Source organism: Balaenoptera physalus, assembly GCF_965194825.1.
Source record: "Balaenoptera physalus genome assembly, chromosome: 8".
In the NCBI taxonomy this organism is placed as follows: Eukaryota; Metazoa; Chordata; class Mammalia; order Artiodactyla; family Balaenopteridae; genus Balaenoptera; species Balaenoptera physalus.
Window position 1 is genome coordinate 117,371,099 of NC_138887.1, and position 24,890 is coordinate 117,395,988.

At 42.6% G+C, this 24,890-nt stretch overlaps 1 protein-coding gene across 9 annotated transcripts in view; it reads right to left on the minus strand.

Moving 5' to 3' along the window:
- Positions 1-23,903, minus strand: part of EZH2 (enhancer of zeste 2 polycomb repressive complex 2 subunit) — a 63,254-nt gene extending 39,351 nt beyond the window's left edge. For all 9 annotated transcript variants that reach the window (XM_082473856.1, XM_082473864.1, XM_082473867.1 and 6 more), the window contains exon 1: positions 23,752-23,903. The gene's annotated coding sequence lies outside the window, so the exon portion shown is untranslated. The remainder of the gene's footprint in view (positions 1-23,751) is intronic.
- Between the last annotated feature and the right edge of the window lie 987 nt (positions 23,904-24,890).

Consider the following 24,890-nt stretch of genomic DNA (forward strand, 5'->3'; position numbering starts at 1 on the left):
CTTGTACTGGTATCTTCAAAAGATTAGAAGGACATTCCTCTATCGGATGGTGCAAAGGTGCCACATTAGGGATTTGTGCTTTAATTTCTCTAAGCGCAATGGAAAGTCATAGAGTGTTTTAAGTAAAGGGGCAGGGGGAAGATTTACACTCTGGAAAGCCCAGCTGACTGCAGTGCAGCGGCAGGAGGGGCTGGAAGAGAGTAAAAGGCAAAGGTGAGGCCAGGTGAGACTGGAAGGCGGGACTGACCCTAGACAAGCGACGACGACGCAGCTTCTTCAACGACACCGGTGATGAGAGAAAGGAAATGATTTCAAGAGTCACTTGAGAGCAAACATGGCAAGGATTTCAATATGGGGAAGATGGCTTTCTGGCTTGAATAACTGAGTAGGGTTTCATGTACCTGCTTACATACAGCCCTCGGGCACAGAGAAAATTGCCTAAGGAGAGGAATTAGAGAAAGAAAAGGAACCCAGAGGTCAGTGGTAACTTTCTGTAGGAATATTCCACCACCAAAACCACGAAAAGAGAACACAAATGGTGGATTATTCAAGCTGAGAGAGGGGCAAAGAAAGCATGTAATTAATGATTAGTAAGAATCAGGCAATGAATATACAAAGATGAATGAAACGCAGAACTTGCCCTTGCGGCACTTATAACCTACCTAAAAAGGGCTAAAAGAACGGACTTTACAATATGAGATAAATATGCAGAAGTACTGGGGCTGAGGGTGGGGGACACAAGTAAGGAGCTGCAGAAGGATGGCAGCAAAGTGACCACTCAACCTTAAAAGTTGAGCCGGGTTTCAAAAGGCAAAGAGAGAACGGAAGGGGCTCAGGTAAGAGCAGCAGCCAGCTGGGTTCGGGGCCGTAAGGGCGGAGAGGGGCCGCCAGCAGACCCTGCAAACGAAGGTGGACCCCAAATTAGGTAAACAGCCCAAATTACAAGAATTGAGGGAACGAGAAGAATGAAGAGACTTCAGAACTTAAGATAAAGACAGTTGAATGAGATCACAGAGATAGGACTGAGTCCTGTAAAAGTCCTGTAAAAGCTTCAAAGTGCAACCTTGCCTGGGGTGCTGAGTGGAACAAACATGACAGTCCTCAGAGCTGAGAAGACTAAACCCCACAGCAGATCCCAGCCTGGCGGAAACACAGAAAGTGGGGAAGAAGTTAGGAAGACGGTGAGGCCGGGCAAAAAGACGCCAAAGTTAGGGAGAGGCTGGAGCTTTATTCTAAAAATGACTTTGTGGCAATTTTTTGCTTTCACATCTGCTGGTTAGTTAACAGATGAGCTCAGGTAATTCTATACAAATTATTTTCAGACACTTAGCACTTCAAAGGCCTAGCTAGAAAGGAGAGGAATCAGATAAAAAGGGATGATCTGTTGCATTAGCTCAGAAACTCATCACAACTAGTCCCATCTGCTGCTTCCACAAATTCTTGGTCCTGGGAGGCGGCACCACCGTGCCTGATAAAAACCCGCACTGGGAACACAGCTTTCGTTTTCACTGATGTGCAACACGGATATCACTACAATGCATTTCTTAAGGTGCATTTTTTATGTCATGGTGAAGAGGTATCATTTCATTAGTTAGCACTTCATGTTTTCCACTGGAATCCTCCGTGCCTAACACGCTGGAATACCTTCTATGTGTTTCTACCATTAGTAACAACACCTCTGGAAAAGTATGTCAGGACAAAACCAAAGCTGTTACTAAACTAACAAGTTGCTCCATCAATGACAAAACGCTTCAAAGTTGATTTGGAACCAACCTCTCCGTAAGAGGGCATGAAGGGATAAGTTTCCACGTTTATAAACGTCACAAAGCTCTTCCAAATAAAGAAGTGAAGGTTTTAAGCTATAGAATGATCTGGTAAATATACACAATAGAGAGGAAAAGAAAAAAGGACAGTGATTCATTTAGGGGAAATTATCAAAATATAAGAATCATGACCTCTGAATTAGGATAAGAAATGGAAGTGTACAGACTGTTCTTTAAAAGTATAGGAATAAGGGCTTCCCTCGTGGCACAGTGGTTGAGAATCTGCCTGCCAGTGCTGGGGACACGGGTTTGAGCCCTGGTCTGGGAAGATCCCGCATGCCGCGGAGCAACTGGGCCCGTGAGCCACATCTACTGAGCCTGCGCGTCTGGAGCCTGTGCTCCGCAACAAGAGAGGCCGCGATAGTGAGAGGCCCGCGCACCGCGATGAAGAGTGGCCCCCGCTCGCCGCAACTAGAGAAAGCCCTCGCACAGAAATGGAGACCCAACACAGCCAAAAATAAATAAATGAATTAATTAATTAATTTTTTTAAAAAAGTATAGGGATAAACAGGAAGATCCATGAAAAAAATAACAAAATTTAAGACACCATTAGAAGGATGTTTTACATAAAACAAACTGCCTCCGACTATCACAGCATTTACAACGTATTAAAATCACATTTTCACGTTCTTCACCCCACTTCACCCCCACTGGAAGTTCCTCAGTCTCAAGAACAATTTTTCTCCATTTGTCAACTTGCAGGCTGTGTGCCTGGCAAACAGATTTAAAAACAAAAAGCAGGTCTATTAGCATGCGCTGATCATGAGTCGCTGTGCCACAAGGTATGAGAGGAAGGGTGGCTGCCGCGCTGAGTGCGGGAAGGCAGGGGGAGTCACCCCACCACCGAGAAACCCGGGAGGAGATGCGTCTCAGGGGCAGTCAGGACCCTGTGGTCCAGCCGCCTTACCAATCAAGAGATTCTGAGCACAAAACCTGGAGCCTCTGGGTCCTCCTTAGGGAAGCTGATATTGCCTGAGAGACCTTATCCAAACAATCGGGATAACATCACCTACCCCACAGCTGGGTGCAAACACCAGACACAGGTAGGCTCACCTACCTCTTAGGCCCGGCGTGCAGAGACTTCAAGCCTTCAAACGTGAGCTCCCCCTGCTCCTTACCACCCTGAAGGCAGACAAATCAGCTCTTCTGACTATTTCCCACTATATCACAGCCCAGTAAGTATTAAGATACAGCTTGGAATACTCGTACATTAGCAGAAAGAAACTTTTGTTAAAATGACTTGCTACTAAATGGATGGGGATTTGTGAAAAATCCAATTTTCAAATTTCCCACTCAAAAGATTTGTTTAGTTTCATAGGTGAAATGGCACGAGTATGATTTTTATCCAGGAAAAAAACAGCTTCTCTTATTCAAAACAGATTATAGCTCAAGTCGACCTGTATACAGTGAAACCACAACAACAGTTATGCTTTAATTCAAAAGACAAACCAGGTTATGGTGGGGAACCATCCAAACCTTAATACAATGTAGTAAAGCTTTACAGGATCACAAACATATAGATTAAATAAAGGAAAATTATACAGTCCAGAGTCTAATTTATGAATCAACCAAACTCAAATTGTTTTTGCCGCCCTGCATCAGTTCACCCTCTCTGGGAACTTTGCACCCACCCTTCTCTAAGGACTGCCACCTCCATGGGAGGGAGCCCGAGGCCCCGGCCCACAGCCCCCTGTAGTTACCAGTGCAGGGATGAATACACAACCAGATGTGAAAGTCTCAGGAGGTTCCCTGCAAGGTCAAGAACGCTCACCCTTTCCACTTAGGTTTGAACCTGGAAACATGCTGCCTGAAGAACTGCTGGAAGCCAACTGCAACCATGAGAGGAGAGCCTACAAAGAACAGTCAACAAGAGAAAAAGAAAAAACACCCAAAGCCAAGAAATGGACTCTAGTCCCATCACTGAGCCCTGACCAGGCGTGCTTTGCCAAACCAACTCCACAACTGTTCAGTTATGTGAGCCAAGGAATTCCCTCTCTTTTACTTTAACCAGTTTGGATTCGATTTTCCGCCACATGAGACACAGAAGGGGTCTGAGGTACCGTTTTAATATTGAGATTATATACACAACAACACCTGAGTGAACAGAAGACAGGTTCTCGAGCCCTATTTCCTCATGGTCAACAGCATCGGCTCCACTCCCACGTGGTGAGGAGCTCCGCCCCTGCCCTGGGTTTGGACGGCCCTGGTGACCCCAAGACACACCTCTCTACCTCCAGTGACTGGGCCACACAGCACAGGAATCAGCATTCTTCTCCATCAAGTCCAACTCTAGTCTACTTGTGAGGGGTCTTTTCCAAAATAAGGTAACACTCCTGCCCCTCCTTACTCAGTTGCCAATGACTGAGGAATTAAAAAAAAAAAAAAAAATGCCCTAGGCATTTTCAGTGCACTTTATGCCCCTCTTTAAAGGTTTTTCATTCCTAAAGGATTTGCCAAATCAAGGCACTCGCCATCTACTAGTCTTGCTGAGTTCTGCTTCTACTTGTCTGAAGAAAACTAAAAAATAAATTACAGGTACTACTTATCCTTCTCAACTAAGTCAATAGCATCAACTTTGACTCTAAACTGAAGACCAGACTAAGGAAGGTAAAATCCAAATTTAACAACATTTAAGTAATAATGATTGCAATATTCTCGATGTCCTTCCCTAACTGAAATTGCCAATTTTGAAAAATCACCAATCTTCAATAGTGCTTTTATATTTAAAATGCTTTGAGGGCAGCTGTTAGTCACATTTACCAATTTCATTTACTTCTTTAAGTTAAGATCCATTGCTTTAATAAACTCAAAAGGAAATTAATGGTAAGTAAGATTCTGCGGGTAAGGCTAAGGGTTAGGGTTAGGAGAACTTAGAGAGACCTATAGATGTAACTCTTGGTAAGAGATAAAAATTAATAACCTAAGAGAAGTAGGTCTTACGCCTGAGGGGCTTTATGGAAAACACCCCCATGAGAAGGAGACTAGGAGTGAGGGGCCCAAGGAGGCAAGCGCACAGGGCTGCTGCCTGCGTCCTCCGTTCGGGATCCGCAAGGACAAGCAGACTCCACTGCAGGTCACCACCCTGAGCCTTACAGCGACCCGCTCCAGGCTGGCCATGCTCTGGCTCAGCAGGAAGAGCGCTCTGGCGACAACAAGGCCTGTTACGGACGTGGGGCAGAGAACGTGGGCAGCAGCCCTCTCCACTCCAAACTAAGTCCCAACGATAAACCAACAAGACGGCATCTGGTCCTATTAAATCCTAAGTCCTATCCACAACTTAAACAAAGGCAAGAGCACAGCCTGCAAAGCCAGCCTCCCTGGGTTGGACTCCAGTTCTCCTAGGACCGGCTGTGTGTGAACCTGGTCAAGTTCCCAAACCTTTTTGTTCCTCCCTCTCCGCATGCTGTGAGGAGCGTCCTCGTCACAGAGTTGTCCTGAGAAGTCCACTCTTGTAAGGATGTAAGGCCGCAGGACAGCACCTGTCACAGCAGGCACTACACCATGTAAGTCCTGGCTACCATCACCCAACAGCAGGTGAGGAAGATCAGGATACGATATTCATATAAAAAAGTTAAGTTAGACAACAAATCAATGTGAAAAGTCATTTTCTTAAATGATAGACTGTATGCAAGTAAATAAAACCAAAACAGGATGTCAGGGGATATCTCAGGAAGGAATACAGACCACACAATGAGTTGGGGTATATAAAAACCACATGAGATAAGCCCATGGAAACGGGTGGGGAGAAAAGGAGCCAACCTAGGAAACTTTGGAAATCTGTGTTTTGACTGGACAGAGGAAGGCTAAAGACGAAAAGGACTGGACAGAAACACTGTCCTCTAGTTAAGCTTTCTCACGGGTACCAGGGCCAAATAAGCAAGCGGTGGTGATGGAGTAGAGTCAGAGACAGCAGCGTGAACTCCTCCATGTTCATACACACGCGGACAGGCGCAGGGAGGCTCGCGTGCATCCCTGGGTGAGCAGACACGCGTGGGCTTCCAGGCTCCGCCCACAGAGCCCAGGAGCAGGACCCCAGCGCCCACATCTTCCTCTCCTGAATCTCATTACCCAGCACAAGGAAGCCGGGCTCTGCATTAATGGCCGGTTCATGGGCTGGGACCGGGAAAATAGGAGAACAGCCTGTAGCAGGAAGTAAGGGAATGCTGAGAGGATGAAAGGACGGGAACTGAAGGCACTCCCAGGGGCCAAAGCTGGAGCAATCGGAGCATCAAACTAAATCACAACGGTATGATACCCGAACTAATAAAATAAGTATCCATGAGTCTATGAGAGAAAGAAGTGATTAAATAAACAAGTAAACGGGGGCGGAGAGGCAAGTCTTTCTTACACGGAATTCCAAAACCCATGTGCACACTTCCCGAGCCCACGCGCGGAGCTAGTCCCTTCCCAGGTGGGTCGCTTTCAAGGCAGAATCCAGGGAGGGGAAGGGGACGTCCCAGCGGAGAAACCAGTGACACCCCTGCCACGGTTAGGTCACCCGCCACTTGCACCCCGACGTGTGCTGAGACCAGCGCCGCACCCCAGTCGTATTCTTTCCCCAAACCTCACAACCTCTCACTTCAGTCATCGCTCGAAAACATCACATCAACCCAAACTGAAGGACATTTCGACCAAACATCTGACCAATAAATAAGGTCATGAAAACAAGGAAAGACTGAGAAACTGTCACAGATTGGAAGAGACTAAGGAGACACCTAAATGCGACCTGGTGTCCTGGACTGGACCCTGGAGCAGAAAAAGGACTAAACAGAAAAACTGGTAAAATCCAAATAGTCTCTAGTTTAGTTAACAGTTACATAATAATACTGGTTTCTTAACTTTGACAAATGTACCATGGTTACAGAAATCTAAAATTATTCCAAAATAAAGTTTCTTTTTTAAAGAAGGGAATTAAGTTATACAACAACCTAATGTAAAGACATTCATTTTTAAAATAGGCATCGACTTTTTAAAATGATAAACAGAACAGAAATATTGATATATTAAAAATTAAAATGCTATGTAAAATGTTAAACAGGAAAAAACAAAAAATATACACAGATGGAATTTGAGGGGGAGTTTCCCACATCTAATTCTACTATTTAAAAACTCAGACATGACTTGAACAATTTAAAAAGGGGGGAAAAGATCTCCATATGCACTTATAAGATGGTGTTCACTTAAAAAGATAATACACTTTACAGGCTATATTAATAGAAATACAGACTCTGAACCAAGGAAATTGTGCCACTGATTATACATATACTGATCAAAGAATTCTATACAATTCAGGTCCAGTTTAGTTGTGTTTAGGATAGACAGAGAAACATGTCTTTGCCGCAGCTGGAAGACAGCATTAAACACCTAACACAAGAGAAGAGCATCTGAGTTTGGGGTTTTAAAAGAGAAGTGTTAATATGCATTCACTCATTCATTCAATATTTATTGAACATTTAACACATGGCTACGTACTCTTACAGAAACGGAAGGCTCAGCAATAAATAAAACAGACAAAAATCTGTGACCTCATAGAACTTAAAGTCTACTTAGATGGAAACGATCAAAAACAAAGAAAAATGTTTAGTATGTAACATGGCGTTGAGGGCTATGGGGAAAAAAAAAAAACAACAGGAAAGTAAGGTGAGGCAGGTCTGGTAAGGTTGGCAAAGGAACCGGTGCTGAACCGCTCAGCACCCAGTGCGCGCTGCAAAGCCAGTGGGATGCAGAGAGGTCACCAACTTGCATTTTGTTCCCACCAACCAGCAAACCCAGTAGTAAAATATGTAATAATTTTTCTAGTAAAGACTCCAAAAATAATTGATTCAATATCTATCCAATGCAGGCTTCAGTAACTCCACAATGCTCCAGTGATCAACACAGCTTTACAGAATTTTCAACTGGCATTCAAGGATTGCTAGGTGTCACAGCGCAGGCTAACTACTAGGTCTAATTATCCTGAACAAATAAAGACTAAAAGTTAACAGCATTTTATAAAACACATATATGCTAACAGCCATTCTCTGTGTTAGTATTATTAAGCCAAATTAAAGAAACAGATTGGCTATTCATGTTAACAAAATAACATCATTAAATACATGTTGCTGATTTGATTGTCCGTGTTTAATCTGTAACTTTGCTTTGGTTTTACCATAAGAAGTTTATATCTGTACATTTTTAGAGAGCATATAAATAAAATTAAAGTCAAGTCAACCCTGGGGTTGCATTCAACATTCAAGTTTGAAAACTATATTAGAAACAACTGGAGTACTGAAGTAATTCAGGAATAAAGTGATAAGAGTTCTGACTGGGTTGACAGTAGTGTGAATGGAGAAAAAAGATGATAAGAGACATTCTAAAATTTAAAAACCAGATGCACTCACGAGGAGAAAGAAGAACTGACCAAAAGAGGATAAGAAGCCCTAAGTGAGCCACTGCGACCACTAAGAATTTGAACTTAGATCCAGATTGAGACATTAACTACTCACATGGCAGTTACTAGCACAGACAAAGAGAGAGGGTAGAATGTTCAAAGAAAACACCAGACACCATTCTTATGCATTCTGGTCTCAGGACCCCTTTAGTTTATATGGGGCGTATCTACTGAAATTTTGCATATTAGAAATTTTAAACTGAGAACGTTTTAAAACATTAATTCATTTAAAAATAACAGCAAGGCTGTTACATGTTAATATAATAACACATTTTACTTTTTAAAAACTATTTTTCTTTTAAAATAATCAGTGAGGGACACTGTTTTACATTTTTGCCAATTTCTTTAATATCTGTCTTAATAGAAGACAGCTGGATTCTCATATCTGCTGCTGCATTCAATCTGTTCCAACATGTTGTTTTGGTTGAAGAATATAAAGAAAATACTTTCCCAAACAGATACTGAACTAGAAAAGGGAAGAGTATCTGGATAGCCTTCTGAGGTAATGGTGAATCTCATGCTCTGATATTACTCCAAAACTGTTTTAAGAAAAGAGTGGCGAGTGCAGCTTGTAATTCAACCTCATAGGTGCTTTTCCTCAAGACAACCACTACCCTTCAGTAAGCAGTGGTGGTTTCTTAAAAGATTAGTTGCAATGTGGAACCTGAAATTGTATCAATAAACTTTTCATACTCTGCTACATTAAAATTCATTGGTCTGTCTCCTTTGAATGCATCTTTAACCCATGCATGACTTTATAATATCATTTCCTCAATATGAAAAACACTGACTGGTCCACTGAGTTATGCAGATTTTCCATAAGTTCATATATTTCAAAAAATCATACTTGTTAAATCCACCGACGTCATCAAAGATGTCTTCAAGTATTTATTGGGAAAGTTGTCAACCTCACAGTGACAGATGCAAGTTTTCCAAAAATTCTCAATTTTGCTTGAAAACTCAAACATTATCACCGGCAACAAATAACGGTTAGTTGTTTTCCTTGAAGTGACAGGCTCACTTCGTTGAAAAATGGCTGCCAAATACCCAAGTCGAAATAATCACAGTTTGTCTGTCAACCCCTCTTTCAAGTGAAAATGGTTCCCCATGAAAAAAGCAGCTGGTGCGGCCTGGAACTCCATCCATGAGTGCAGCTCCCAAAGAAGGTCACACTCGGGCAGCAATCGAAGCCCTTTGTGCACATTCCCATCCTGTGGCGCAAAACATTAAGATGTGTGCACAGGATCGAGAGTATATAAAATTAACAACTTTTTTCACTTCATCGAGGACATTCTCAAAACTGGCTTTTTATTTTTACTCTCAGTGCTAAGGTGCCAACAGTCCTTACCTACCACTGCTTTTCTACCACTGGTGCAGATGTCAACACAGTAAAAAAGGCAAATAACATCTTAAAATTATTACAAAAATAATTTTAACCTCACGGACCCCCTGAGGCCCACAGAGCTGGCTTGGAGAACAAGTGCCATCAGTATATCCAGACACCGTATGAATCAGAAATCACAATAGCCCGCCTCTTCATTTGCCTAGCAGAGAGCCTGGAACTGGCATATATTCAAATTATATTTTCTAAAAGACAAGTCTGTAACAATGAAAGCCTAGAAATCACCATTCTTGCAACTAATAAAAAAAGCAAACAAAAATCTATGTGAAGAATATTTAATGAGGGATACTTTGCTATAACTGTCAACTATAGAATCCAAAAGAAAGTCTGCCATACATCTGTGCCAAATTAAGAGACTAACATTAACAAAATTTGTTTTAAACAAATTGCTTGTTTTCATCCATCTGTCCTACCCTTCATGCTCGTAAGAAGATAATCATCCCCCATCATGGTCACTCTTCTGACCCCCTTGCTTACCTAAAACAACCCCATCCTCCCAACCAACTCCCCACATATTCAAACTTCACCCTACACACATAAAAGAAACATAAATATCTTGTTCCTTTTCACTTCCTAGCACGCCTCTATTTTTATTTAAAAAGGAGAAAAAAGTGACAAAAATACACAAGCTCACTACTGTTGGACCCAAACAGTCCACCCAAATGACTTGCAAAAATTTAAGGAAAAGAAACTTCTGAAACTTCATTTTGAAGGATTTGGGAAAGCCAGGAGTAGAGGTATTATCAACCAGTCAATATGAATTTATGAAACATTCTGAAAGTGCTAAATCCTGTGACAGACACAAGTTTGCAAGATACAACAGGCACCTTAGCGCCTAAACTTCAGTGAATACGACTACAGGTGAGAAAGCATTATAAACAGCAATTGTATTCAAGAAGTTTTTAGGAAACAGATGTGCCCCTGACTAGTGATAAGGGAAAATAAGGGGGAAAAAATACATATCACATTTGTAGCCCTGGTTTAAGTAGTGCTAAAAAGGCACAGTCGTGTTAAAAGGCACAGGAAAATTACAGTAATGTGGCAATCTTAGGTGAATGATCGAAAACATTAACTGGATTGTTTCAGCAAAAATGAGTAGACTCTGCAGTAATGTATTTTCTACAAAAATAAGATCATTTTCCTTCCAGCAGAAGAATAAACTAAACTCCTAAGTTCAATAGTTCAACACGGAGTCTACAGACCAGCATTCCTGTGTTTATTCGAAAGTTCTATCCATTCACAGACCCGTCCTAGAAAAGAAATGGCATATAAATTTACACCAAGTGGAAAACTGAACTATCATAAAGGTTATAAATAGTTTGCTTGGAAAACAGATAAAACAGATTAACAAAATTCGCATCTAGAGGGTAAAGTTTTCTTTGAAAACTGTACGAAACCTATTTTATAAGCTAAATCCTCTCATTTTGTTGGGTACATACTCAGTTTACTGAGACACTGTTGGAGGGGAAACAGAACAAAGACTGATGTACCAGAAACTAAAACTATGATACACAACTCACTGTAATTCAAGGACGGGACATGGGATACATATTATTTCTTCAACACTCCTTTTGATATAGGCAAAAAAATGAAAAGGTAGGTTAAGTCTGATGACAGCCTTTCTTCCTTATAGGAAGTCTATTTTAAATCTTATACCTCAAATAAGCCAACCTAGTACAAATTTAACAACATATTAATATATTGGCAAAATTTTAAGAGAAACCCACTTTAGGTAAATACAAGGGATCCACCCATCATTCCAAGCAATAAGTTACCTAAGTGAGCATAGATAGGTGACAGGAATCTGCTGTCCCCACAGCCTGCTCTGCACATCCTCGACACTATTTAGCCGCGCAGAGTGATTCCGGTGCTCAGCGCTTTCCATATAGCATTGGCCCCTAAGTGCAAACAAACAAATCTGTGCTCAACAGAAGAACAGTGATCTGTTCCCATACTAGAGGAAAGATGGGCTGCTTCTGGACCTAAAGAGAAGGTATTTATGATATGGAATCTTCCTAGAAACTCTCCATGGGCAATTCTGCCAACATACTAGAGTTGCCTGAGACACTGACCTTATATCTTAACCCCCAAACAAAAAACAATTCCCTCTATATTCTGAAGACAGAATCATAAAAAGGACTTGGTAGTTCAAACTATTAATCCCAAAGTATTTACAGAACCTCTCAGAATTTCCAGGCATCCTACAACCAAGTAACCCTTACCTGGTAGTTTCAGCACTGGAGTTTGGTGAGTTTGGTGTACACCACAAGGGGGTAAAAATGTTTGCAAGTGCCATTTATTTAGCCCATGGACGACAGAACTCCTCAGAGACCCTTCAGAAACTCCTTAGGCTCATCTCTACTCTGAAAGTCATTCTCTTGCTCAAAACAGAAGTAGTTTTGGGCCAACATGGAAGTATAGGAGGTAGGGGCAGTGATGAGATATAAGTCTTTTCATGATTTTCCTATACTTAAGGTTCATGACAAATATCAATATAAATATATTGCTGAGGTACTAGAAAATGTCCAACCCTTCAAGTACTACTGACAATCAATGATATTTTCAGTATTTGTTACCAAAGTATATTGTCTATTTTATTACTATAACATCGCTTATCACAAATACTTAAGCCCTGAGAAGAAATATTTTTGAGTCTCCAAATAACTATGGAAATGCTATAAAGAATTCACCAACTACAGGTAAACCAGTTGTACAATCCCTGCAGTTACCTCTCTGCAATTACCACACTAACACTAAGGTTTTTAGGCAGGAAAAAAAGACTTCAATCTCAGCACTTCCTCTGGTAAAAGAAAAGGAGGGGGCTAAAATGAGTGCCTAACATTTAGGAATTTTAGACTCTGGGCACAGAAAAGACATGACTTTTTGTTTGGTAATCTAGATTTAAAAGTTGTAATAGAATGTCTCTTTCTCAAGGGTAAGGAAGAGAGTATCTCACCCTTTATTTGAACAGCCCTAATGGGTGAAGACTGAGGCACCCAATAAATAGTTTGAAGAAATTTCTATTCTAGAAAACTGTATGGCACAGCGAGCCATTTAGTTATATGCTGTTAGGGGATAACAAGTGACACCAGACAAATAGTAAAGAAAAACTATTTTATTTCTTTAACTACAAGAGTAAATTCTATAGGAAAAAGTGAGAAATAATGAGTATGAACTTGCCAGTGCAGATCTGTACGAAGAGTAATGCTATGATAGTTTTCATTTACATTACACACAATATTCTCTGAATAGTACTTCATTTCTGACACTTCCCGGTCACCAAACATGTGGAGTTTTTCCCCTCACCAAGCAATTCTCTGCGACACCAGCTGGGTACCCTACACTTCAACTCAAATCTGACACTATCTACCTGGAGATAGGTTTTCATTAATTAATTTGCTAGAGCTGCTCACAGAACTCAGGAAAACAGATTACCAGCTTATTAGAAAAGAATGTAACTTAGGAACAGCCAGACGGACGAGGTGCATAGGGCCAGGCATGTGGGAAGGGGCACAGGGCTTCCACGCTCTCTGGGCCTGCCACTCTTCCTGAAGCTCCATGTGTCCACCAACCCAGAAGCTACCCGAACTCTGTCCCTTTGAGTTTTTATGGAGGCTTCATTACACAGGCAAGGTTGGTTGATTAAATAATTGGCCACTGGTGACTGAACTCCATCTCTAGCCCCTCTCCCCTCCCCAGAGGTTGGAGGGGGGGGTGGTGTCTGAAAGTTCCAACCCTCTAATCTCAAGGTTGGTTTCCTAGCAACCAGCCCCCAACCATCCTTAGGTGTTTTCCAGAAGTCACCTCTTAGCATAAACTCAGGTGTGGCTGAAAGGGGTTGGTTACAAATAGCAAAAAACACCCTTATCTCTCTTAACCGCTTAGAAAACTCCAAGGGTTTTAGGAGCTCCAGTGCCAGAAGCAGGACAAAGACCAAATATAAACTTAATATAAATCACAATATCCCCATTTGATTGTTTAGAAAGCGAGTTTAGTCAGATATATCATAGTCCTAAAAGACTTTTAGGTGCTATTATGCCTATTGTGCAGAGGCAAAAAAGAGGAAAAAAATAGGCTTATAATCAGCATTAGATGTTTTATGAATTGATGAACTGGTAAAGGAATTTGGGAGAAATGCATAGAACGCAATTAAATGCCAGCTAGGGAGCACGGCAATTACCTGTGATAGTAATGTGAAGTCAAGTCCAGTATTTCTCAAACTCTCCAGAGAAACAGATCTAAGTGGCTAACAGAAGCCCAGCACCTAGCAAGCATCTCAGTGTTCGAGCTAAGCAGGACCCTAGAAGCAGCAAAAGCCTATTCTCAAAGGGATCCTGGTCCTCCTGGTTACACGAATTTAAGCAAGTTACTTACCTTCACCAAGTCCCTATTTCTTTATCTGCGAAACAGAGACACAGATATCCTCTCTGAAGGCACAAGGTAGATCCTCAATAACCACAAGTTGCTCAGTTTGTTCACCCGGGTCATTTAGCAGTGGAGAGCCACGAAAGCTACTTGCCAAGGAAATACAACTAGTTTAACGGCAGAGCCTAGCCTGGAGTCTGTGTTCTTTGCACAATATCCAGCTGCCAGTGGGAAGGCACCCTCTAAAATATCTTCTCCATAGCTAACTTGAGCTCTGTATTTCAGACAGACAAATATTCGTTGAAGAGGCAAAATTACTTACGGGGCAAGTAGAACAATTCATCCTCTCCTTCCTTTAAGCCTGTTCAAGCAACATTTCTGCCATTTAAAAGTCCTTACTGATTACTCTAGAAGGGCATTTCCCAACCTTTTCTGACCAATAAATCCTCTGCATGGTAATTTATCTCATGGTACCCACTAGAGATTTAAAAAATAATTTTGCAAATTTTGCTTACACTATTAAATAGTCTGAATATAGAAACATTTTAGATCAGAATTTTATGAATAAGGATACTCACACCGTAGCTTTTGTCTACCTAATAATATGATAGATCATTATACTGTTAAAAGATTATGAAGTTCATCTTACAGAATCTTTTATAATATTCAAAGAACAGATAATTATTTTCTCATTTAGCAAATACTATACGGTTTTTTTAAAGTAATTAAAATGCATGACTTTCAACAAATTTCAAAAGTAAAATGTTTGGTTTACAGGCTGCATGTATATTAGGCAAAGGGCAAGTTCACAATAAATAGTAGTTAGTTCCATTATTTGTAAGCACACAGTAGGTATTCATGTACCTATGAATAGCATACAGTGAAATTTCACTATACGCTATGGCATCAAAGACAAATAAAAGCTGCTTTAATGATGATTGGAATTCTTCCCCTGTTTAAAGAAAATCAACTAGTTTTCTTAAATTTTTGTGTTTTGCTTACAAAAAGCACTTCTCAGATGGTCTTTAGTAACAAAAACCAAAGCACTAAAATAGATAAAATAGTCATGATGTTTTGTCTTTTTGACACTTTTTAAAAACTTACTAGAAACATCTTGACATGCTATGTACGATAGCATGCATTTAGCTCGCATAAATGCAACAGAGGGATAAAGATCATCCTGAGATAAATTTGCAGAATCATTATTTTACGTTCTCACTTTTTCCCATGATCAGAGTTTCTCAAGCTTTCTAACTTTAGTCAAGAGTATACTAGGGATATAAATTAAAATTGTATAATAGTACCTGACAGCAGGTAGCAAAGCTCACTGGGTGATACACAGAACAGCCAAAAAACTCACCTGAGACAGACTCTTGAAGGCTCTGCTTTAAAGGGTCGGGGTGCTATTTAAATCACTATTTACTGAGTTGCTGCTGAAGAAGAGAGCCTCAAGTTTTCAGGGCTCTGGTCCTAAATCAATTTCACAAAATTTTATTTCTATCTACTATGTACAGAACCCTTTTTTTTTTTTTAAAGGAAGGTACTTTTTTTTTTTAAAGGAAGGTACTTTTTCTTTTTTTTAATTAATTTATTTATTTTTATTTATTGATTTTCGGCTGCGTTGGGTCTTCGTTGCTGCGCACGGGCTTTCTCTAGTTGCGGTGAGTGGGAGCTACTCTTCGTTGCAGTGCGCGGGCTTCTCATGCGGTGGCTTCTCTTGTTGCGGAGCACGGGCTCTAGGTGCGCAGGCTTCAGTAGTTGTGGAACGCAGGCTCAGTAGTTGTGGCTCATGGGCTTAGTTACTCCGCAGCATATGGGATCTTCCCGGACCACGGATCGAACCCGTGTCCCCTGTGTTGGCAGGCAGACTCTTAACCACTGCGCCACCAGGGAAGTCCCAGAACCCTTTTCTAACCTCTACCATGCAGACGAGTAAATTAGAGCTTAAAGTCAAGGGGAGAGGGAAAGAGAAAAACACAAGAGAACTGCTGGCTATTTCCCTCGAAGCAGGAGAGAAGCTGTCTAGTTTGGTTGGGAGAGGGGGATGGGGTGTTCCGAGCCAAACAGGCTAATAAACAGCATCTTGAGATGCTAAAATGGTATGGAAGACACTGCAGAAAGAAGACAGAGCACAGACTCTCCATGTGAGCCTTCCTGGAGACAAGTAAGAAGACCAGTTGAGCTCAACAGGGGAAAAGTATAAGAAAACTATCAGAGGTGAGACTAGTTGAAAGAGGTGGGCTGTTCCGTAGCCAGCCTGCAACACTAGCTTCAGGAGTTTCTCGTGGAATCGACAGCCATGGAAGACTTGAGCTGGGCAAGGACGGGACCACCTGCAGAGGTGTACGACACCCAGCAGAAGCCCAAATGCTTGCTTTTTTTTTTTTCTCTCCTTTATTTAACAGGGAAAAGGAGGTACTGTGTATTACTTGTATAATGAAGAAAAACTAAAAATTATTATGGGAGTAAATTAGCTGTTGAGCAAAAGAACTGATACTCTGCAGAAATAAAACAGTACACAAATCAAGTATATATACTCTGAAAAGCCATCTGATTATATAGCAAAAAATTTACTTAACTATCAAAATAGGTAAACGAAGCCTGGCAACCTTATCATCACTTCTACATTACCAGAGTCTAAGATCAAAGTCACTTTTAATATCCCCATTTATCCTCTGAAGAAAAAAAAATGTTAACTCACTAATAAATGAAAAGGTCCAAATTACCCAAAATGAAAATTTAAAGAATTACTAAATATTATCACTTTCAAAACTAGTTAGCTTAATTTTAAAATTCCTCATGCCACACACCTAATACCATCAATATAAATAATATCCTTTTAATGTCCATGTTTCTGCAAACACAAGACGTTTTGCTATACCAAGAACTAAATGATTTGTGGATTAAGAATGAATTTGTTTTCACACAATTTAACTGAATTTAAACAATTACGCTTCTAGTACTATTACCTAACTTGATCTATATATTGTCAAAAACACAAAATCAAAGTAGAAAATTAAGGAGAAAACGTTTGCAACACATACATCTGACAGAGAATGTGTACCCAGAATACACAGAGACCTCTTACAACTCAATGAGGCAAACACCCCAATTTTTTAAATGGACAAAAGGCTTGACCGAAAAATGCATACAAATGGCCAATAAGCACGTGAAAAGATGTCCAACATCACTGATCACTTGGGAAATGCAAATTAAAACCACAATAAGATACTCAGCACTCAGATGCCAGTGACTTAAATGAGAGCAACACGGGACATGGGTGAAGACTCAGAGAAAATGTGGAGAAACCACAGCTCCCCCACGGAAACAAGTCAACCCTAACTCCACGCAAAACGGGACAATCGCTTGGGGAAATGGTCTGGCAGTTTCTCATAAAATTAAATCAATATTTACCACATGACCCCACAGTCTAACTACAAGGTATTTACCCAAGAGAAAGTAGAAGATATGTCCACAAAAGGCTTGCCCAAATGGTCACAGAGGCTTTACTAATAAGAGCCAAAACGGGACACAGACCCATAAACAGGTAAATGAAGAAAACATAGGATATTCACACAATGGACTATTACTGAGAAATAAAGAGAAACTACTGAAACAAGCAACAACATAGATAAATCTCAAAAACATGTTGGATCAAAGAAGTCAGTCACAAAAATGTATATTCTGCGTAATTCCATTCATGTGAAATTCTTAAACAGGAGAAATCGGACTGGCAGTTGGGAGCACAAAAGAACTCTGAAATGATAGCAAGGTTATATCTTGATTGAGGTGACAGTTACACAGATGTTTACATTTGTCAAAACTCTTCAAACTGTACCCTTCAAATACGTGCATTTTCATGTATATAAACTACACTTCAATAAAGTTGATTTTGCACACTAAAAAATGGATACCTCTCTAGAAAGTGATTTGGCAACATCTATTAAAACCTGAACTGTGCATAATCTTGAACCAGCGATTCTCCCTATAGAAAGCCATCACACAAATGTTCAAAGCTCCATAAGGATGTTCCCTCCTTGCGGGGAGAGCACAACGTCCACACAGACGGCTGGTTCACTGCATGACGGCACAGAAGCCGGCATACTGCGTATTCCACGTAACAAAACAGCCTGAGAGCTTAGAGCAGAGGGCAGCAAACTTCTGCAAACAGCCACATGGTTAAGTGCTTTGAGGCTTGGCAGGCCACATCCAGTCGCCTTGCATATTCTTTTGGGGTATTTGCTGTTGTTTTACAACTCTTTTAAGAAATGCTAAAATCATGGGTAACTCGAGGGCCTTACGAAAACAAAGAACAAACACACACACACACACCCCAGGCTGAGAAATCAGGGCTTTGAAGCCCAAATGCCCAAATTCAAATCCATACTCTACCACTAACTAGTTACCTAAGCTCTCCATCTCTTGTTATTACATGTCTATGTAAAATAAATGAAAGCACTTAAAACAGTGTTGACCACATAGCAAGCTTTAAAGAAATAGCAAGCTTTTTAAAATGAAACAGATCTCTGCATTGACCTAAAAAAATGTTTCATAACAAAATAACTTGATCCTGTTTTTGTAAAATACATGTATTAATATATTCATATGAATACACTGGAAAGTTTGGGAAGAATATACAGCAAACTGTTATGGGTAGGGAATGGGGTTACAGGGATCAAGAAAGTTTTCACTTTATAAACGTCTAAATTGTTTCCAGTTTTTTTAATTGAACACATATTACCTGTTTTTAATCAATACATAATTCAAAGGAAACAGAAATGAAAAGCGTACGTGGCGCCGTTTTCTTCACATACAGGTTCTAAGCACGTACTTAAGCCTGGGAAGTGTTTAGTTCCATGAATGAGAAAGTACATCAACTCTTATAAACAATACTAATGCAATAACTAAGAATCACTTATCAAACAATTTGTGCCAGCTGTAGTTCTAAGGGCTTCACATGTATTAACTCATTTAACTCTCTCAACAACCTTATGGAATGAGTAGTTATCATTAGGACCACCAATTTACAGATAGGGAACTTAGACATCAAGGACAACGTGACACAAACTGGCAGTTCGGGAACTGGAACCCAAGCAACGTGACTCCAAAGACCACACTCTCAAAACTTGTACTGCCCCCAGAGCGCACACTAGTACAACTCCGGCTGAAAATAAATCCACAAAGACATCTTTTAGTTTGTCTAGGGCATCAGAGCCCATAAACCTACAATTATCTACTTTTAAATATAACTCTCTGATTGATTCAAATAAACTCACTCTTCTTGGAACCAATCCGTCTTCAATCATCCAGGAGACCAGCAGATAACACGAAGTAGATAAAATGGAGCCAAACAGAATCTAAGTTTGGATCCTGACTGCAAATTCCTAGCTGGATAATCCTGGGCAAATTCTTAACCCTCTACATCAAAGTTTCCTTATCTGTAAAGGTTTGCAGAGTGTGTTGTTGTCGTTGTTAAAGTTTTTTATGGTAAAACATACATAACATAAAATTTACCATTTTAACCATTTTTAAGCACACAATTCAGTGGCATTAGACACATGCAAAATGTTGTGCAGCCATTACCACCTTCCACGTCCAGAACTTTTTCACCTTCCAAACAGCAACTCTGTCCCAATTAAACACTATCTTCCCGTTCCCCTCTCCCCTCTGCCCCTGGTAACCTCTTATGCTACTTTCTGTCTCGGAATTTGCCTGTTCTAGGTGCCTCCTATAAATGGAATCATACAATTGTTTCCTTCTGTGTCTGGCTTATTTTCCTTAGCATAACATTGTCAAGTTTCACCCATGTTATTATATGTGTCAGTACGTCATTCCTTCAATAGTTGAACATTCCATTGTATGTATACACCATGTTTTGTTTATCCAAACATCTGTTGATGAATGCAAGGTGGTTTTTATAAGAATTAAAAACAAAGCCTCTGATGTGAATGTTACCCCAATAAAAACAAACAAACCAAACAAACAAATGAATGAATAAAGAATCTGGCAAATAGTAGGCTCTTTAATATTAATGTCTTTTTTTTCCACTTCATTTTTGTCATATTTTTGCACCACATAGTGGTGCAGTGGCAAGATATAAAACAGTGCAACCATCTTAAAAATTTATCAGCTATGCCTTTTGAGATATTATTGGATTTACAAATCTACATTTATCATATCATTTTAAAAGAATGATGAAGAACATCCCAATAAATAATCTGTAATTACACTGGCACTACTTCCTTCAGTTTTAGCTTCAAAACCTACCTCAAATTATTCCAATAAAGAACTCATTAATGGTAACGAGACACCTAACGATTAAAAGATGTACTCGCCCCTTATATTTTTGTACAATTATCAATTTCAACACAAATTAAGCAGATAATATATGCTATGATCCATCAAGGTTCTCTCTAGCTGCCTGAAATACCAAACATGAAAACCAATAGCTGCACCTAAAGGATATCCAATTTTCAATACCTCAGAGTGTTAATAACTAGGAGAGACCTTGGAACTTGTACATCTTGACAATTATTTTTCTTTATAACCACTGCCTCTCAGAGGGAGAAAAACACCTTCCAAAGTTCCTCACAACATAAATATGAATATATCCTGTTTCCTTTGCAACTTCCTTTGTCAAATTATTTCCTTACATTTTTTGGATTTCCTTCATTCATTCAACTATTAACACCTACTCTCCAGCAACCACCAGGTATAAAAAGAAAAGTAAGACAGAGCTTCTGACTCAAGGCACTTAAGACTGTAGTGAAGGAGTTGGAGGCACCAGCAAGTGATTACAATACAATTGGATACATGCTACAATCAAGGTATGAACAAAGCCCTTGCAGGCACAGGGAAGGCCTCTAGCAAGTGAAGCTTTCTCTGAACTTAACGAGCTGTTCCTCTCCTGCTCTCCTCCAAACTGAAGATTTCACCTGCCCATCTAGAATTCTTCATCATTCCCAGAAAATGTTTTCTTCATTTGTACGGACATAAAGACTTCAAGGCAAATCCATAAATCATTTCTAATCGACCCCAGAAGATATTAGATCCGCTGACAAGCGGATTTTTCCTTGCTGTTAGTTCTTTAAAAGCAGCTCAACCTTCTTAATCACTTTTTAAGGCCAGGACAGAACCTAATTCACACTTTTCGAGCATGCCAGCTCAAAGGATGGAGGATATCCTGGAAAACCTCAGGGTGAGCTGGGGAAATGTGCCTAAAAATTTAAGTGGCCAACACAAAGATAATCACTTACACATATGCATGCAAGGCAAAGCTGGTATAAAAGTATTAGAGCTCTTTTTTTTTTTTGCCTAATTACACTAAATCAACAAGTGTGTTCTTTTAATCACTGCTACTTAAACTAAACATTCTCAATTCAAATAGAAAAAATTTAAAACCAATTCCCCAAAAAAACTTTAAAAAAAAATCTTGTGACAAGTACAAAGATAGTAATTATCAAATACAGTGTACACAAGAAGGGAAAAACTGGAATTTTATATCCTAAAAGATCCAAATTTCTGCCAAAATCTGCGTAACTAGTTCATCTCATAACAATGGGCAAGACTTTTTAATATATAATTACCAGCAACTAATATAAATGTAAACAATACTTAGGAACAGCACCTGGAATGTCTGTCCGTTCAGTGGTGTCCAACACTGCAAAATATGTAATAAAGACTTTTACAATGCATTTCTTTGTCTCCATTTTTATGAAACCATAAGACAGTAGGTTGTACATCAGATCATCAGAACAATGCAAATCAGAAGAGTGTCTATGTGTTTCTAAATTCCTTTTCTTTGAATATGTTCACTTTCCACAAAAATTAGAATTTAAGATGCCATTTTTTAAGAGCTTCCAAGACTTTAAACATTACATTCTCTAACACACCTCCAAAAAGAGAGAATGGGATTCTTTATATCTAGGACTAGCATCCTATCTATTCCTATCTTTAGGGAATATGAAAAGGAAATTAAAATATGTCTTAAATGCTTTCATTTTCTTGCAAATAAATGATCAATAAACTAATTAGGATTACACACTTGTTCTACTTTTATTCCCAAACATAAAATAATTGCTAATGGTCATGAATGAAGAGTAATGGAAAACAAACTCCAAGACCCCCCCTAGCTCCCTGGTGGTCTAACAGTTAGGATCCCAACCGATCTCAAAACCCTCTAGAAGTATAGATACAGTCAACTGTGTCAGCATTAGTGTTCTTTAAAGATTTTTTTAAAATATTGTTTTAAATGTTGTTTTATGTGACACTGAAACGCCATAAAACTAAGCTGATAATGACCTTTCAAACCCAGCAAGTACACCTTGTAGTAAAATATTTTGAAATACCAAAGACACATCTTTATCTCCAAATGAATTTAAATTTTACAGATCCTGTGTGACAAACAAAGGAAGTTTAACTTAACTGTGAACAGCACACATTCGATTTCTTAGGCAACAAACATTTCTGCAGCCAGCCTTTTCTGACTCAACAAAGCTATTGTTCACAGAAAACAAGACCAATTAATGAGAAATTGCTAACCATACCACCTAAATACACGTTTGTCATAAACATTTTCTTGTGATCAACTTTCAACCATCTCATCCTCATTCATCCCCTAGGGATTTGGGGAATAATCGCTTACTAAATGACAGCTGATTTCGTTAGCACCTGTCGCCAGTCTCAGCTGTATCACACAAGTTGGCCGAAACAGCCTGTAATTTTTTTTTTAAGATTATGATTCTTTAGAAAGTGGGGACTCATCAGGCGTGAGTTCACCAAGTTTTCCAAAATATCGTGCTTCTCATTCCTCCCATTTTTCAAAAAGGGACCCTGTGGCACCGACTTTTGGGTGGGCGGGGGGGAGGGGTGCCACAATGACGCGGGAACTCGACGGAAAGCCCTCCGAAACGAACAAAACCGGGAAGGGGAAGAACAGCGAGACCCTTCCCTCAAACTTAACAGAAAGCCCGCCGAGAAGGCGAAGGCGGCCGGGACCGCCTGGTCCGAGCGGGTGGAGACGAGGAGCTCCGGAGCTCCTTTCCGGGGAAATGTCAGACGCGCGGCCGCTCGGAGTCCGGTCTCCGCGCGCCGTCCCGGCCCCCGCGGCCCCGGCCGAGCCTGCGCCCTCACGGGGAGGGGGCGTGGAGCCGAGCCCGCCCGCTGCACCGCGGCCGCCGCTCCCCACGCCACTCTCCCGCCCGCTGTCAGGCCCCGGTGTCACTGCCCCTTCCTCGCGCCGAGCTCCCCCGAGACACAGTCCGTCCTTTGTCTGAGTGCACACTCGGCGCCGAGGTCCCACCAACTTGTGTGCGTCCCGTCCCACCCGGGCGCTCCCGCCGCGGCGCTCCACACAAAGGAGACCGGGGCTCGGGCGGCCGGCCCGCCCCGGGCACCGGAGCGCCCCCAGCCCAGCCCCGGCGCCTCCGGAGGGGCGGGCGCGCGAGAAGACCCCTTCGCTTGCCCCCCGCGGCGCCCGCCCGGGCTCCCGCCTCGGGTCGCCGGGTCCGGCACTGCCCGCCCGTGGCGGTCGCGCGGGCCGGCCCGGACCCACGACCCCTTCAGAAGGGTCTCCTCTCACCCCGCCAGCCAAAGCGGCGCCCCGGGAAAGCCCGCTCGGGGCGATACCCGGACGGGCAGAGCGGCGGCGGGGATGTCCCACCACCGCCGCCGCCGCCCCTCGCCGGGCTCCGGAGCACCGCCGGCCGGCCGGCCCGACAGCGGCGCGTTACCTGCGCCCCGCGCCCCAGCCCGCGCCGCTCCCGCGCGCCGCCGCTGCCGCCGCTGCCGCCGCCGCTGCCGCCGCCGGGGCTCCACCGCCTTCTGCGTCCCAGTGGGTGTCGGACGCTCCCGGACCGAGCGCCAAACCCGGCAGCCCAATCGCCATCGCTTTTATTTGGCCCCCCCTGTCCAACCAAGCGCCGCCCCGATTGGCGGGACGCGAGGCGGGCTCCCATCCAATCACAGGGCCCGCCGGGCTCTGAGGCGCAGAGCCAGCCCCACGCCGAGGCGCCCGCGGGACTCGGCCGGGCCGGGCCGGCGGCGCGTGCGCGCGCGCGGGTGGGTGGGCGCCGGGGGACGCCGCAGTTGGTGGAAGCGCTGCGCTGGCTCTTTGTTCTTTCGCGGAACGCACGGCGCCTTTCAGGAAGGCGGTGGGCCGGCGCGCGGGGACGAAGGGCCTCTGGAGCCCGAATCCCGGGCCGCGGGCGGGGGGCGGACAGGGCGGGGTGGCGGGAACCGGCCGGAGGGCGGGACGGCGCGCTCGCGGCTCTTGGCGGGAACCGCCGCCTCGGAGTTCCCGGGCCGGAGGGGCGGGGCGGGGCCGAAAGCCAAGTTTGAACCAGTTCAAAACTCGGGGGTGGTAACGGTTTCAACCGCCGCGCTCTTTTCCCCGCGCGCGGAGCCGAGGCCCGGGCCGGCCGGCGAGTGCGCGGGAGGCTCCCGGACAGGAGGGCCCGCGGTGCCCCGTTTGCCGGCCAGATGCGCTCTGGGGCCCCGGCTCCAGCCCGGCTGGGCTCGGGCGAGGAGCCGCGAGCCTCCCGCGCTCCGGTGGGGCCAGCGTGCCGCCCCCCGAGCCGAGCGGAGCGTCCTGCCCGCTACTTTTGTCTGCTGCCGCCCCTCGGCCGCTTGGCCCGCCTCGGATTCCCGGCCCGCTGGACTTTGGTTGGTCGAGCCCGCAGTGCCCATGCCTTAGAAACCTGGCACAGAACGGCGTCACAATTATTTCAAATTCCTCATTTAGAGCGCCTTGTTCAGACCCTTCCAGGGCTTGTAGTGCCAAGCACGTGTCAACGTTAAAAATCATTTATCAAGGATGAGTGCCGTTCACTTGCCTCGTGCTAACGCCTCTGGAAAGTATTAGGATGATTGC